At 45.2% G+C, this 17,518-nt stretch overlaps 1 long non-coding RNA gene across 1 annotated transcript; it reads right to left on the bottom strand.

The window, feature by feature from the left end:
• Positions 1–813: 813 nt before the first annotated feature.
• LOC144377239 (uncharacterized) lies at positions 814–16,708 on the bottom strand. The gene is made up of 3 exons (XR_013438013.1): positions 14,835–16,708; positions 9,309–9,413; positions 814–1,706 (listed from the first exon to the last, which is right to left on the bottom strand). It is a non-coding gene; the product is annotated as an uncharacterized LOC144377239 (long non-coding RNA).
• Between the last annotated feature and the right edge of the window lie 810 nt (positions 16,709–17,518).

The raw sequence follows: 17,518 nt of genomic DNA, 5'->3' as shown, positions 1-17,518 counted from the left end.
TATTGTTGGCAGTTATTATTCACTTAAATTTGTGTTCTTTTATATCTTAATTTGGAAATAATAAATAATCCAAAATACTAAATGATTTTCTATTTACCAAAACAACCAAAATTTTAAAATGGACCAATATTCAGGAATGGTGCAGATGTGACACTGCTGCAGTTCTGTGGTAGAGATATGGACCAGCAGCATCACCTTAGAGATGACAAGCTCCTTGCCGGAGTGGTTCACTGCTGGATACATGGCTCAGACAAACCCCTACATTTGGTTATAGCAAAAAAGTGAAGCAGGGTGTGGTGGTGCAGGCATGTAATCCCAATGACTCATAAGACTGAGGCACGAAGAAAAAAAAGCCAGCCTCAGTAACTTAGAAAGGTCCTAAGTAGCTTGAAAAGGCCCTGTCTCAAAATAAAAAAAAATAAATAAAAAGGGCTTGGAATGTGTCTCAGTGGTTAAGCACCCCTGAACCAAAAAACAAACAAACAAACAAAAAAACCAACAACAACTAAACCAACCAACCAACAAACAAACAAAAAAACCAACAACAACTAAAACTATGGGGGTCATGGGGGGAACTACACTTAGTTCACTCAAGTTAAAATTGTAACATGCTGGATTATTAAACTCAAGTTACAATAAAGGAAGTACAAGGAAACACCATAAGAGCAAATCATGTCAACACATTTTTAAGCTACAAGAGGCAGATCTCAGTAGCTTTTGTAAGCTCAGACACTGGTGATGAAAAAGAGGCAGATTAAAAGCTACTGAACAAGGCTTTATTGAGATTCATTCTCAGGTGACCCTCCAGTCCAACAGAGTGGGTCCAGGAGAATCGCACTTAGGCTCAGCTGGATTGGAATTTTATTGAACTTAGGGCAGGAAGGGAAGGTTTGGGACAGAAAAAGGGAGTTTTTAGAGTTCGCTGATTGACAGGTAGTTATAAGGCACTATCACTGCTTGTCTGTCAGTGCCTGCTTGGTTGTTCTTTCACATGTGTGAGTTTTCTGGTGCTTTGTTCCCATAGCAACCTCAAACCGACCTAACATCCTGGTCTTTTTGATGATATAGGGTTCATAATTACATCTGGCTACTTCCTGCTGGCTAGGAGTGCTGAGGGAAAGGGGTTGGCTCAGACATTGATTTTGGTAGGGAGGCGACTATAGGGGTGTAGGAGCATCTGGTTGTAGGTCACTCTGGCAATTTCACCCATGCACTTTGGGGCGAACCCAAGGAGGCAGGGAGCAATCATTAATAGAAGTCCCATTACAAACATAGGAGTGAGAATGGGAGTCAGCCATGTAATGAGGGTTGAGTTTAGCCAGCCTGGTCAAGGGTCATTTGATTGTTTCTGTTTAAGCCTTTCATGCAAACAACAGAGGCTTTTGATATTCTTTTCGACCAATCCAGTTTCAATGATATAGTAGCAGCATTCTTCTTTCAGGAATAGACAGATTCCTCCTTTGTCTGCTGTCAGGAGGTCTAGGGGCTTGACAGTTCTGTAATGAAACTTAGGCAATAGATGTTATTTGCCTTTTCAGGGAAACGAGAAAGGCGGCCTATGCCTCTACTGCTTCCCAAAGTTGTTGTTCAAGCTTCTGAGTAGTGGTTACTGCATAACCAATTCCTCCTTCACCCAGTCCTGAGGCAGCGAGTAAGGAGGCCAAGGAGAGTCCAACTACTACTGGTAGAAAGCATCCCATCTTGTCCTGGAAAGGGAGGTGGTAACAAGCCATGTTAATTCATCCTCACTGTACAGAGTTGACTGAGGGACAAAGATGAAAGGAACACAAAAAGCGAAGGGCATGCTGAGGCGTAGATTTTTTATTAGGGTACCATTGCACCAGCAGAAGAATCCCAGCGGAGCAAAGCTTGGGGAAGAGATGAATAATCTGGTCACAGGGTAGCTCCTAATAATTGGAGAACATCTCTGCTTAGGAGAGGAACTGGACAGGATGATATGTCCAGTAAAGAATGTGTGAAAGGGTGTCCCTCCAGGGCACAGGCCAGCTTAGCAGTACAGTTTGGGAAGGAGGGTTTGCTGTCAATCTCCATAACTGAGATCGGGGAAGGAAACACAGGCCCAGAGTGAGCAGACAAGACAGAATAGGTAGCCCCTACCCTGAGTCCACAAGGAAGGTTATGGATTTATCCAATACCTGGAGTGTTACCTGGGCTCAGTGAGGGTGATGGGGTCCTTGAGTCCAGGCTTCTTCAGTCTTCTGTGAACCCCAATAGTTCAAGAGAAGGGACTGCCTGGCTGGTCATACCCCCACATGGCAGCGCCAAGGAAGGGCCAGCCATGCGGCAGTCACTTTTCCAATGAACTGTCTGCTTACAGGTGGGGTACAGCCTGGAGAGGGACCATGGGTTTGGGCATTGGCAATCACAGTGACCTTCACATCCACATTTGAGCAAGCCCCTGGCAGAGAGGAATGCTGGTTTCTCCTGAAGACTTCACTGGAGCCGTAGGCCTCAGGGCTGCTGTCGAAGCCTAGGTTTGGAGTATTACCTTTTTCTGCAATTGAGCCTGCCTGGCTAGTTCGGCCAATTCTTCCCAGGCATTATAGACTTTAAAGGCCATTTTCACCAGATCTTGGATATGGGTCTGAGGGCCCTCCTCAGCTCCTTTGAGCTTTTTTCTTATATCTTGGGCTGATTGGGTAATGGAATGGGTTGCTAACCCTGTAGCTCTGGAGGGAGACTCAGGCTCCAGCTTAGTATATTTGGTGAGGGCCTCTGTAAGATGGTTGAAACCTAAGGCTGGATTCTCATCTGGATCCTGGGTGATTTCTCTAATCAAAGTTAACCCCCTTATTGGAAACTGCCTGCATGCCCGCTATAAGATATTGGACCATGTGAGTGCAGTAACAGCAACCTTGTTGGCCATCTTGGTAGTCCCAGTTGGATTTAGTTATGGGAAAAGCTACTTTACCTGTGGGGAGAGTTATATTTGTTATGACAAATTTGGTAAAGCATGATCTCATGTGGCCTGCTGGATGCAAGTCTTACCCTTCTGGGGAAAGGGTGGAGGGGAGAATGACATAGACATCATGCCAGATTATAAGTTTAGAGAAGTATCAGAATTCCTTGCTATAAGTAGAAGTGTCAGCATAGAAAGACCCAAGGAGCTTTTCAATCTGGGAGAAATCTTTAAGTGAGAATGGGACGTGTACTCAGACAATCCCTTTGGCACCAGCCACTTCCCTAAGAGGACAAAGGAGCTTTGGGTTAGCTGGTAAGAGGGACTAGTGGGATTGGCTGTGGGCACTGACAGAAGAAGAGAGAAGTGAGTGGGTGGAGAGATCCATTGGCAGGAGGGGTAAGGGTTGTATCAGTTGAAGAGGTGGGCAGAGGAATAATGACTGCAGGAGAGGGGGGGAGAGGGATGGAGGGGGAGGGTTGTGGAGTGGGGGAGGAGGAGTTGTGGTATTAGGAGGAGGGGAGGGGAGGGTGCAGGTGTGGGAGGGGAGGAGGAAGAGGATTGGCCAGGGTAGGGAGGAGGAAGAAGAGAATGAAGGGTTGAGAGTAACTCAGGTGGATCTGAGAATGAGGAAGGAAATGTAGACGAACAATGGGAAAGGGGATTGGATTTTCTCTAGCAAGGAATTCTTGAGCAGTAGAACAGGTAGAGTAGAGGATAGGACTGGAGTATATATCCCAAAAAGCCTGAATGTGCCTGCAGATGTAAGGGACTTCTGCCCACTTCCCTGTCTAGTGACAGAAATTGTCCAAATCAGTGAGTTCCTTCTGGGGGCCAGTTTTACCCATTGTCTAAGGAGGACTCTGTTTCCCATGACCTTCTGGCACACTCAGGGGTGAGTGGGAGCAGAAAAAGATGTCCCAAATTCTGATCACACTCCCCTGAGAGACACATAAGTGCTGGGCCAGGGTTGAGGCATCCCTGCGTCCCACCAGGGATGGGAGTTGCTCACTCACAGACTGGGATGTCCCCACAGTTCCTGGGGCCTTGAGCAGAATGGGCAGGGGACTATGGTATGCGCATGGCTTACAGATAGACCACATGGGTGGTCAGGGGAAATGAGGGAACTTACTACAGATGAAGGCAGAGGGAAAGAAACAGCAGCTTAGGAATTTTCTGACTCCTTGGAAGGAGAGTGTGGACGTCAAACCCTATGGGGGAGACACAAAAAGCCCTCCTGAGTTTTTAGCACCAGGAGTAGGGTCAGGCACCAGTGATGAAAACGAGGCAGATGAAAAGCTGCTGAACAAAGATTTATTGATATTCACTCCCAGGTGAGACCCTCCAGTCCAACAGAGTAGGTCCAGGGGAATCTTACCCAGACTTAGCTGGATTGGAATTTTATTGGGATTAGGGCAGGAAGGTAGGGCTTGGGACATGAAAGGGGGTTGGTCAGGGGATTTTGCTGAGATGCATGTCCTTCCAGGATTGGTCAGGAGACCCGCTGATTGACAGGGGGTTATAAAGCACTATCACTGCTTGCCTGTTAGCATCTGATTGGTTGTTCTTTCAAATGCGTGGGTTGCCTGGTACTTTGTTTTCTGAGTCACCTCAAACTGGCCTAACAGTTTTGTATGACCTTTGGCTGAAGTTCACAACTACACTTATTATGTCACTTACTAATACATTTATTTTGATAAAAATGTATAACAGTGAGAATTCTGAACAGATGGGATTGTAGAGAGTATCCAAAATCCTTCAAAAATTGAGATATCATTTCATAACCTAGGCAGGTTGGGATGTTGGTATGTTTTATCTTTATAAAATTTTTTGCATCTTTCCCATAAGTTAACATAGTATTTTCTATGTTTTTAAATGCAAAATTACAATGAAATGTAAACAATGCCCAGGAAATTATACTGGACATGACATAATAAAGCCAACAGTCAGCCGTTCATGGTAGTGTATTCTTGTAATCCAGCAACTCAGGAGGCTGAGGCAGGAGGATCACAAGTTCAAACCCAATCTCAGTAAAAGCAAGGGTCTAATCAACTCAGTGAGACCCTGTCTCTAAATAAAATACAAAAAAATAGGACTGGGGATGGTCACACGCCCTGAGTTCAATCCCCAGTACCAAAAAAAAAAAAAAAAAAAAAAGAAAAGAAAAGAAAAAAAAAAGCCAATAGTGAGTCCTGTCTCACAGAAAACAAAAAACAAACTGGGTATGGTGGCACACACCTGTAATCCCAGTAGCTCAGGTGGCCTGAAGCAGGAGGATTGTGAGTTCAAAGCCATCATCAGCAACTGCAAGGCAGTAGACAACTCAGTGAGACCCTGAAGTTAGTTCAGCATTTCTGAGTAGAAGTCCATGTCACCAACTCCATCCTTCCCACCATAGACACTCTGTTCATGGGCTTACTTTACAGGAGTGACTGGGAAGAGAGTCTGAATGGCATCCACGGATTATTAAAATTCCTGCTCTACTGAGGTCACTCTTTAGTGAGCATTCACATGGGGCACAAGTATCTTCATGATGTTTAACCATTCAGAGAAGCCTATCCACATATTTATCCCTCATTTTTCCTCATCAACAGTTTTCCAGTCATGCTGTGCTCAAATCTATGACCATCTTATCAAAAAAAGTAGTGTAATGGCTATGTTTTATTCATTATGTCTAATCAGCATAATGTTAACCATTTCATGGACCAGTGTTATGTTTTGTGGGAAAAATATGTAAAGATCCTTGTGAGTTGATGTTGTGACATAATGCTGCTGAGGTAAGATGATGAAAGCATATTGTTGGCCTTGCCTGCTGATTCCAGGTACCCAGGGATGTGTTAATTTGCTCATGTATCTGGTACAAAAGTTGTAATTGAAGTCACTACTTTCTTAAACTTATGGTAATCCACTGTCATTCTCCATGATCCATCTATTTTCTGCACAAGCTGAATAGGAATGTTGAATGAGGATACAATGGGAAAAATTAATGCCCCCTATGCCCTTTAAGTTCTTTAAGGTGGCATTAATTTTTGCAGTCCCTCCAGGAATGCAATATTGCTTTTGATTTATTATTTTTCTGATAGAGAGAGTTTTAGTATCTTCCATTTCACCTTTTCCACCATCATAGCCCCCAACTCAATGGGTCAATGTAGGGAGTCTCCAGCTTCTAAGTATGTTTATTTTAGCGATGCATTAAATAATTGGTGAGCTAACAATGGGTGGGATCAAGGACCTCTGAGCCAACTGTGAGAGGAACTTAAACTAAAATTCCATTGATCACGTGACCTCCATCAACCAGCCCCTACCTGGTGGGCCATAGCAGTGCTTTGTTTGGGTTTACTGGAATCAGTGTCAGTTCAGAGGCATATCCCATAATCTCCCTCATATACCTTATTATTTCCTTTTCCTCAGTGCAGTAATCCTGGTAAGAAGTATTAGGTTTCTTGGAATAAGCCTAGGAGAAAGATTAATAGTTTACATGTTGGTAGTGCAGAGGGTCTTTCAACAAAGGTACCCAGTCTCCCTTTCATTCAAAGCCTTGTGGTTCTGCAAACTGGCTCCAATCTGGGAATTGATTGAAGGAAGGTCTTTGACTCTTCTTGTAATTCAAGTTTGACTTCTGTTTACTTGATCTGGAACTCTTCTGCTTATGCAGATCCAGTAAGAATTTAATAGATTTCCCATCTATTTAATTTGTAGAAACCCAGTGATCAAGTAACCAGTACTATAGTCTCTGCAGGTCAGATTAATGTAACTGCTCCTTTGACCCTAGTCTCCACATAGTAATCATAATCACCTTTTCTTTCGTTACTGAGTGCTACCATTTGGCCCCTACCATCCCAGGATCAGCTTTTTCCTACTACATACTTTAAGTTTTCCAGTTCAGTGGCAGCAGTTCCCATTTAAAAATCTGACCTACATTAAAATTGACCAATGGCATATTTAGGGGTCCTGGGGCTCTCTACAAATTTATTTCTCAAAATAATGGTGAAAGATATATCCTCTAGACTTTGTTTTAGTGTAAGTGAGCAGATACTAAGGACAAGGCTAGTATAATTTCCATCTTCCTTATCCTTTGGATTATTTCCTCATGTCATTCCAAGGCAGTTCTGGCAATAACTGAATTTAGGTCACCTTTTGATCCACATGGGTCTGGGAGTTTGTGGTTCTGCAGCTTTTAGTTTTATGGGATACTGTTATAATTGTCTTGCCCCAGTGGTGCCTTGTCAGACCTTAAAAGGGGAGATTTTTCCTGTCCCCTGGTCTTAAGCTGAAAATGTTGAAACCTACTGCCACATTTTTTGTGGCCAGCTTCCACCCCCACTGCCCTTCCATGGGCAAAAGAGGCTGGAAGACAGGGCAGAGGCCAGGTTCTCTTTGGCCATTTTTTGATAGCCCAGGCATTTTTTCTGGAATTTTTTCCAAGATTAGGGCAGGTATAATTGATCCACAATGAGATGATCTGTGACTGCCTGGGGCCAGGCAGAGAAACAGTTCTGGGAGGGCCAGCCCTGGGTTTGAAGGATTTAAACCTTTTTTTTTACCCTTTTTTCTGGTGTCCTCCTATCTTTGCACACAAGAGACAGTGCTTTCAAGCACCTTCAACTTAGTTCCTGACTGTTCAGATCCCTGATAATGTACCTGCATAAATGCTTATACATACAGAATCTCTTTTATATACTTTACCCCTGACAGACCAACTTCAACTGCAAGATTGTATAATAATCCAGAAAAAAAATATTCAAAGTCCAAATTGTGTTACATTAAAATCTTTCTCCTAGGTAGGCTTATACATATAGGAGGCCCTTTTAGCCAAGATCAGTCTTCTCAAGTAACTACTGGTAAGATCAATGCAGCTTGACCCTTGACTTAAAGGGCCAGTAACAGATACAAAAAACAGACAAGTGAGGATCACTGAAACCAGGGCTAACATATAGGAACCTTTAAAACAGACCTGCATATACAAATTTCTTCAACTTATTTTACCTTTGACAGAACAACTCTAACTTCAAGATTGTATAATAATCCAGAAAGTTATTAAAAAGCCAGATCATTACAGTAAAACATTATCTTAGACACTCTTGTATCTGTAGGTGGCTGTTTCTTCAACTTATTTTACCTCTGACAGACAAACTCCAATAGCAAGATTGCCCTAAAAAGAAACAGAGAGACAACCAGAGAGGAACCCTGAAACAATGGCTGACAGACAGGAATATTTAAATTGACAAGCCAAGATCTTTCGCAAGAGACTACATATAGATCAATGCAATATAGACCATGCCTTAAAAGTGGAAGGAACAGATGCAAACAAAATAACAGCATAGACAGACAACCAGGGGGAATTCTCAAAGCCAATGCCAACAAACAGGTGATAACTTAGAACAGAAATATTCCTATGTTATTGAGTCCCCAGTTAATCATGACTGTACACCAGTGGCACCACAGGTGTCCCCACAATGAGGGACCATATATGTGGAATCAAGGGTCTTGACATGCACACTGTGGAACTTATCAGATGACCAAAGTTATCGCGATTTTACTGAGTTCAGTTTCCTTTTCCTCAAAGTGGACCATGATGGAGCAATGTGCACCATTCAGGGGGAAAAGTTAGGAGTTCCCCAAAGCAACAGGAGTTCAGCAGCTGCTGGGATAGTCCCTCAGTCACTCCCTTTACTTACAGGAATAGCTTCTTGTGTTGACCTGAGAAAAACTCATCTGTCTCCTTACTCTACTGCAGTTGGCTCTCAACAAATTTGCCAGCCACCCTCCATCCTCAGCATGGAAATGGGTTCCTTGGAAAGCCAGGCTTGCCCAAGAATTGTAGAGCAGGGGCTTCTCTGGTGTCCCACCCAGGTAACCAAATTTGTACCAAAAACTCAGTTCTTGTCTCCAATGTCAATCCAATAATGAGAACAAGATTTTGAGAAAAAGGAAAAAAGAAAGTTTATTGCTTTGCCTGCAAAGAAGAAACACAAGGACTCCTGTCTCTGTGTTTCTTCTTCTGAGAACTGTCTCTTCAATTCCTTTGCCCATTTATTGATTGGGATATTTGTGAAGTTTCTTGGTATTGTTTTTTTTTTAGTTTTTTAATATATCCTGGAAATTAATGCTTTATCTGAGAGACAGGTGTCAAAGGATTTTATCTCATTCTTTAGGCTCTCTCTTCATGTTCTTGATTGTTTCTTTTGCTATAAAGAAGCCTTGTAGTTTGATGCCATCCCACAATAATGCTACTTTTAAAAAAGTTGAAAACATTGAGAAAATTTTATATATGGTGACATTTGTATTTCAAAATTCCAGATAATCTCAAGGCAGATTTTCATTTTTGAAGACAATGAAAAATATGATATAATTAAAGATCATGAAAGATTAAAAAAATTAAACATACCCACTAACAAAATCTTCCAATCTTCACCTCAGTGTTTGCTACCAGAAGTGCCTCTGAGTTGCCCAAGGAAGTAGTTGTTCAACTCTCCTATGGATGATGATAGTTCTGGAGAATAAAGAAATTATAGAGTTAGTCTATAATTCTGTAATTAATGTGCCAATTTGTAGCTGAAAGTAAGCACTAAGCTAGAATGTAGAGAATTGTTTTGTTGTTGTTGTTTGTTTGTTGTTTTTTTTGTTGTTGTTGTTATTGTTGTACCAAGGATTGAACTCTGGGGCACTTGACCACTGAGTCACATCCTCAGCCACTTTTGTATTTAATTTAGAGACAAGGTCTCACTGAGTTGCTTAAGGCCTCTCTAAGTTGCTGAGGATGGCTTTGAACTCACAATCTTCTTGCCTCCACCTCCCAAGCTGCTGGGATTACAAGCCTGCATCACCACATCCAGCTGAAGGTAGGGTTTTAATCCAGGGTAACTAACAGAGCTTTCTTGCTTTGGCTGACCGCACTTGGTGGCTGGATTACAGGTCAGGGGAGCAAAGTCATCCTACACAGCTGAGGTGAGGCAGCTGCCAAAGACAAGACAAAGTTCACACAGCAACATAAGTTTTCAGATCCTAGTCTGCAAGCAACAGGTACAGGGGAGACAATTTTACTTTCAATCTATTTATAAGATGTGTTCATTTAATTTTCAGATTTAAAAGAACCAAACAAAAATGGCTTGGTGCTTTCATGCTTGCTTTTAGCTTCCAGAACTCTTCAACTTTGCTCCTAATGATTTTCAGTGTGGGGATGATTTCAGAATATTCCTACCAATGCCATGAATAAAAATCAATACTAGAGATCAAAGCACAGGGGCTGGGATTGTGGCTCAGTGGTAGAGCATGCGCCTAGCATGTGTGAGGCCCTGGGTTTGATCCTCAGCACAGCAAAAAAATAAAATAAAGATATTGTGTCCAACTACAACTAAAACTAAGTATTAAAAATAATTTTTTAAAAAAGAAATCAAAGTACATATGGTTCTACTTCCTAACAATATGTGGTAAATAACCCTGCATACAAATTCTCCATGTCAAAACTCAGAGAAACTGGATAGCATTTGAGAACGAAGGAGAAATAAAGACAAAATGAGCTGATTGGCATGGAAGAGAAAACCAAATCAATTTTAGGGCAAGCTGAAGTTTCCTATGGGCCTGTGGAAGGAGATGTTCTGTGGAGTTCAGCAAACCAGGAGACAACATGGTGGAGTTCAGTTATTCATCAAAGCTCTCTAAATTCTGGTGTCCACACTTTAATATGAATAAGCTCTTCTGTATTTTATGAAGTCTCACCTCTGTATGTGAAGACATCAAAAGATGGAGTTTCTACCTAACACATAGATGCCTTGAAATCTGTGCATATTTGTCCTTTGTTTTGAGTCAACCTGGAATTTCTGCCCACAGTAGGTTGCCTCTCTTCTGGATCAACAGACATTTCTAAATAAAATCTTGCCTATGTCTAAATTCTTTTCAAGTCTGCTATTCATTTCTTTTATTCTAGATCCATGAACCCAAGTTCAGTAAGAAATTTAAAAAAAAAAGATGAGTCAAATAGCACCTACCATCTAAACAAATTCCTTAAAAGTTATTATGATTGGGGACAAGGAAGTTGTCACAAAGTATTTCAAGTTGTTGATTGGTGATTTTTTTTAATAAAGTGCATTTAAGTTAATGTAGCTTTCACCAGGAAAGAAAGCTACCATTTTGAATCTTTGCAATGGCCAGAGGCAGGTTTCCTGGGAGGATCATTATTCAATTATAGAGATTTAATAGAATATCAGGACATTAAAATGGCTTCTTCAAGAAGAAATTTGACTGGATTTTGCTTAAGCCTATGAATTTTACAGTTCTGGTTTGGTCAACATAAACTAAATTCAACAAATTCATTAGGTTTTTCTATGCACCAATAATGAACCCACTAAGAAAGAATTCAGGAAAACACATTTATTCCCAATAGCTTAAAACAAAATACAAAAACAAAACCCTAGGGCCAAATCTAACCAAGGAAATAACAGACATGTACAAAGAAAATTACATAAATTTGATGAAAGAAAATGAAGATGCTAGAAGATGAAAAGACCTCCCATCTTCATTTTAACAATTTTAACAATTGATACTGTTAAAGTAACCTTACTACCAATAGTGATCTTCAAATTCAATGAAACCAATCCAACATACCAAAGACATACCTAAGACACGTATTCATTTCATACATACTTAAGACATGAATTTCATATGAATGAAATACATACCATACATACATATTCATGTCTTGGTATGTATGAAAAATGTCTTTGGTATGTGGGTTGGAATGAAACCCACAGAGCAGAACACCCCAAGATATGAACCACACCTCTAGGAAAAGTGGGGTGCTCACATCCCCTAGAGAAGGGGCACCCCTGGCAAAAGGGAACTCATCCCTGGAGAAAAAGCTTCTTTAAAATAGGGGGACACTGACAATAGAAGAGCAGCAACCACCCACTAAAAGTGGGATAACCCCTGAGAGGGGAGCCCCATCTCTAATGGGAGGTGTGACGCCCAGTCCCATTCCCCTAGAAGAGGGCCAGCTCCTGAGAGGGGAACCCATATTTTCACAGGAGGGGTGCCCTTTGAGAGGGGAACTTAAATTTTGATAAAGGGAACCCACTTTTCTTAGAAAGGGGCACACCTCTAGATGAGGACTCATTCTGTTAGAAGTGGGGTACCCCTCTGTAGGGAGACCTACTCCCTAGAGGAGGAACACCTGATCCTTTAGAGGATTGGCACCGTATGAGAGAAGTATCCAATTTTTGCCAGAGAATGGGAGCCCCATTTCCTACTAGAGGAGCACCCCTCAAGAGAGGGCCACTATTTCTAAATGAGGGGCACATCATCCCCTAGAACAGGGGCACCTTTTTGACTCCATCCTTCTTGTAGGAGCAATGCCCCTATCCCCTAGAGAAGCCGAATGCTTGGAAAGGTGACACCATCCTTATTTTTGGGAGCCCCAACTTAAAGTAAAGGGGTACTTCTCAATAAGGTGGCCCAATCCCTAGAAGAGGGGCACCCCATACCCTAAAGAAGGGGTACACCACAGTAGAAGAAACATATCTCTCTAGGAAGTTGGAGGTGCATGAACCATTGTTAGAGGAAGGGCACCCTGTGAGAGGACCTTCCCCATCCCTCCAGGATTCCAGGCAAAACCATATATAGAAAAGGGGATCCCAAAAAAGCTTGATCCCATCCCTCAAGGAGGCAGGGTGCAGACCCCCATCCCTAAGATGTGGGTTATACCAGAGAGGGACCATATGCTATAGGAGGGCTGCCCAAATCCACAGAGCAGAACACCCCAAGAATTGCACCACATATCTAGAGAAAAAGGGGTGCTCACATCCCCTAGAGAAGGGGCACCACTGGCAAAAGGGAACCCATCCCTAGAGAAAAGGCTTCATTAAAATTGGGGGACACTGACAATAGAAGAGCTTCAATCACCCACTAAAAGTGGGATAACCCCTGAGAGGGGAGCTCCATCCCTCACAGGAGGAGGGGAACCCAACCCCATCCCTCTAGAGGAGGGCCAACTCCCCAGAGGGGGAGTCCCATCCCTCACAGGAGGAAGGGTGCCCCCATTCCCCCAGAGGAGGGGCAACCCCCAAGATGTGTACCTTGGGCTCAGCTGCTGACTTAGGTATACTCTCTCCCTAAGGGCCAGGCAAGTGTGGCCCATCCTCAGTGGGAAGGGGTCGCCAAAGGCACACCTACCCCTGGGCTTGGGTAGGAACACCACCTGGTTCCTGGCTCTCATGTGTGTAATGCCTGCCCAGGCCTGTGGCAGTAGTGTAGCCCCTGTGAGCCTTGCCCAGGTCTGCATGAGCTAGTGACATGAAGTTTTAGAGGGAAGGCTCTGAGGGCTTCCACTATGACCCTGTTCTCATCACACCATTGACAGGACTCCACAGGGAGCCTGGCCAAGAGGCTGACCTGTGTACAGGTGCTCAGTGGGCTCAGAGGCACTATCTCTCCGCCTACCATCTTGGTCCTGGGCCCAGCCTGAGACTAGACTCCTTCACTTACTGGGAATTTCCTGCATGTCCAAGAGACTTCATATGTATTTGCACATCTAATGACCTCCAAACCTGTTGAGGAAAATTTAGAACAGTGGGAGCTGGTGCTCAGCTTCCTCAGAGGCTGCTGTAGAACTGTCCCAAAGGGGGTTCCTTGCTGCCTCTGGCCCATGGGGGCAGCTGAACTTAAGGTGGCTTGTGTGAATTTCCTGGGACACCAAGTAAAACACAGACACACACTTTACCTTTAAACAAGCTTCAAGACAGCTCCTCTGCTCTTGGCCTCAAGTTCCCCAAATGGGTGAGCGAGGGATGTCACAAGAGGTTGGCCAGAGAGAGAGAGTGAGCTCATTCAGAAGTGAGCTTTTATTGGGAGGATGCTCATTCTTAGAAAGTTCCATCCAAAAAAAAAAACTGAAGAAGGGGTGGAGTTACAAGGGACATGTGAGTGTAATTTAACCCAAGGGCTGTAGGGAGCCATCTATGTCTGAAGACATTTCCTCAAACTTCCGGGACCAGGGCAATATCCAAGTCACTAAGAGATATAGTGACCATCACAGCCTCTCTACTCTGGGATGGAAGACATGAATCACTCAGAGCGGCACCCCACAGTTCCTAACAATCAGTGCACACTGGCTTGAGAGGCCAGGAAGCTTGCCTGCACCTGGACACGACATATTGAGCTGTCACATGGGCTTAGCACAAACCCATCACCCCAGCATATGGCTGAATCTCTTTCCCTCTCCTGTTTGGCCCACAGCCCAGCTGCACTAAGTGCGACAGGTTGCCAAGAGACCCAAGGAAATATCCACAGTTGGTGTGCAAGACATGGGTGTATTTTTTATTTTGGTATCAGGAATTGAACCCAGAGACATTTTACCACTGAGCCATATCCCCAGCCCTTTTTTTTATATTTTATTTAGAGCTAGGGCCTCTTAAGTTTTCTGAGGCTGTCTTTGAACTCACGATCCTTCTGTCTCAGCCTCCTGAGCCTTATAGGTATGTGCCACTGTGCCCAGGGATATCAGTGTATTGAAAGCTGCTCTTGGGGAAGGTCCAGGGCAGAAGGCAGGACAGGCAGCACCCACCCCTGCAATTCCATCCTTTCCTCTCTTTGTCCAATGGTAGGTGGCTGGACAAGAGGAACTTGTCATCTCCCTGGTGCCAACACCAGGCCAGTCACCCAGGGAGAAGGGTTTGTGGTCAGGTCACAACAGTGACGTCATTAGAGTGCTTCATCTGCTTTGATACCTGCATGACCAGCATCCAAAGAAGCAGCTGTCTGGTGTGTGTGCAAGAAAGAAGATCCTCCTGATAACACTAGTCTGCCTATTTACCATGTGGACAGTCAGTGTCCCTTGGGATGGCATTTACCTGGACATTCTGGTCTGGGCTTAATGTGGCTTGGGAATAGACAAGGGCGTTTCAGGGACATGGTTTCTCACCATTCTCCATTTCTTTAAGAAAGCACACCTCCCTCCTCTTCTCCATTGTTGGCCACATTCTTTCATCTTGATCTGGAACTGGGGAAACGGGGACCACAGGATCTGGCAGTCAACCACGCCTACCCTCTGTCAAGTCCACTCTTGAGCCTGGAGTCTGGGGTGCAAACTGGTACATGAAAGGGGATGAGGCAGGCTGCAGGTAGGTCACCCACTGTACCCTCCCTCTCAGTTGCCTCTTCAAACCATGCCAAGAGAGGAAGTGGCCAGACGGGGTGGGGGAAGGGCTGCCTTCCCACAGTAGAGATGTGGCTTGAGGCTATGCTTCTGGGTGAGGGTGACAGAAGTGTCCTGGCTTTCTCATGGTGGGTATGGGGCCTCAACTGCCTTCCATTTGGCATCCTCTGAACCCCTAGCAGCCCATGCCACCCTTGGCTTCATTCCAGACTGAGAACAGACTTGTAGTTGCTGAAACATGGCCACACCACCATGAACCCCTTCTGTGGCCCACTATGGCTGGTGGGGCACCAGTTAACAATGAACCCTGAAAGAAAAGACAGAGCAGGTGGAGGCAGGTTTATATTCAAAGGAGTGGACTGAGCAAGAGAGCTGTGGTGTTTACACAGCTTTGGGTCCATGGTGCACATGAACCTGAATTCTCTTCACATGCTCTAGGAGGGTGATTGCAGGCACTTTCTCTTCTGGAACTGGCCTTGGAAATGTCTGTCTTATTGCTGGAGAAGGTAGCTTTCCACTGGTCATGCTGGGTGCTCCAATGGGCATGTCCAGGGTCCTCCTCTATGTTCCAATGGGCCTCTACCTGAGTTTGGATGTGTGAGGTCTTCATAGCTGAAATGGGAAGCCAGCAGCCCAAGTGCTCATGGCACCCAGTTTACTCTGGCCCTAGCCCTATTTCTCCTGGGAGCCTCCAAGTCTGTCCTTGGGCCTTTGCTGTGGTCCTTAGGGGTGAGTAGGCTCTCCCAGGCCTCTTTGGTGGCATGCTTTTAGACCCTGTGCCTTCTGGCTCTTGGTAATGGCATGGAGAAAGGGCTACCATCAAATGCCAGGGCCAGCCCAGGAGACCCTATGAGGACCCTGGAAGGCCTGAGGATTGGCCTGGCCAGAGCTTGACAGGACCACCCTGCACTTGGGTTGGCCAGACCTGACTGTGAAGCTGGGCAGTCCCAGGGGCCCATCTCCCAGTTCTCCAAGCAGCTTAATAAGGCCAAGGAACAGTCACCAGGAAATGAAGGCAGAGGGGAAATGAGCACAGAGGATACACAGGACTTGAATGACTTGTGCCATCCAGCCCTGGACACCTCACACAGTCTTCCCTCAGGGAGTGAGGAGTGCCAGAAACAGGGTCTAGAACCCAGGCTGCCACTGTGGCCTGCACTGCTGCTTACCAACACCCTGGGCCTCCCCTTCCTCAATCATAAGGTGCGACCCAATACCTGCCTCCTGGTAAAATTGCCATCAGGCTTTGCTAACCCATTGACAGTCACTAAACAGGACTGCTTTGTGACACCAAGGACAAGAACTACTGTGCTGCCTCACAGGTGAGGAAAAGAGGGCCAGCATGCATGTGATGGCTGTGAAGGGTCTCCAGAGGCCATGCCCTTTCTATGGAACCCAGGATAGGGTCCCTTGAAGATAAAATAGGCCATGAGAAGCTGGAGTAGACCTGCTGGGGGACAAAAAAAAAGTACTCGGGCCAGATGTTTCTAGAGAGTTCCCACCAAGACAGGAGTCCATCTCACTCTCCTCCCCCATCAGGACCTCTCCTGTGTTCCCTGCCAGTCATGAGCCACAACACTGCAGCAGGGCGAGGCTGGGCATCTGGAAGCACCACCTGTGGGCAGCTTCAGTGTCCCCTGGTGCTCACCTCTCTTGCCCTGGTCCAGATGGCCTGGAGTGTCCCAGAGTCCTGCAAATGTACTTGATAGTGGATGACAGCCTAGAGGAGACAGAACTCAGTGACATGTGCTGGCTGGTTCTGAGCCAGACTCTGGACAAACTCTACCTGCCCCACAGCCTGGGGAGGCTCTCACACCTCCCACAGAAAGTCCTCCTCAGGCCCAGACTTCCAGATATTAGGAACAGCCACCACTGGTGTGGGGGTGACAGGGATGCCAAGAACCTCAGTGTTGAGGTCCTGACATGAAGGAAGAGTGTCCTAGGGTCCTCCCCACATGAGCAGCTCTGCCCAGTTTTACTGGGGACTTCAATCTCTTCGGAGGACTCCCAGCAGAACTAGTCTGTCCTTCCAACTAGTATCACCTGTGACTCCTGCCATCTCTAGAAAGTTCAGCAAGGTTACCTTTTACCACAGTGAAAGAGGGCTTGTGGGTTGCAGGTGGAGATTGGGACAACCCAGGTGGGGAGGGATATGAAACAGGGCTCAGTCCCAAGTGGGACTCTGGCCTCCAGAAGCCCCCAATCCTGGCTCAGATGGGTTTAGCTGACCTCTGGGGCCTCGTGACTCATGGGCAGGAGCAGCTAATCCCCAGATGGCTCCTGCTTCAGTTAGTGGGGAAGTAGGTGGGGTGGGTGGTGGCTGTCTGGCAGGCAGCAGCCCAGCATGGCAGGAGCATTTGCACCTGGCACTGGCAGAGCAGCAGCATCTATGACCAGGGGCCCACCAGAGCAGCAGGAGAGAGACCCAACTCCAAGACCCTCTCTCATAC

Source organism: Ictidomys tridecemlineatus, chromosome 4, assembly GCF_052094955.1.
Source record: "Ictidomys tridecemlineatus isolate mIctTri1 chromosome 4, mIctTri1.hap1, whole genome shotgun sequence".
NCBI classification, from domain to species: domain Eukaryota; kingdom Metazoa; phylum Chordata; class Mammalia; order Rodentia; family Sciuridae; genus Ictidomys; species Ictidomys tridecemlineatus.
This window is presented reverse-complemented; position numbering and strand designations above follow the sequence as displayed.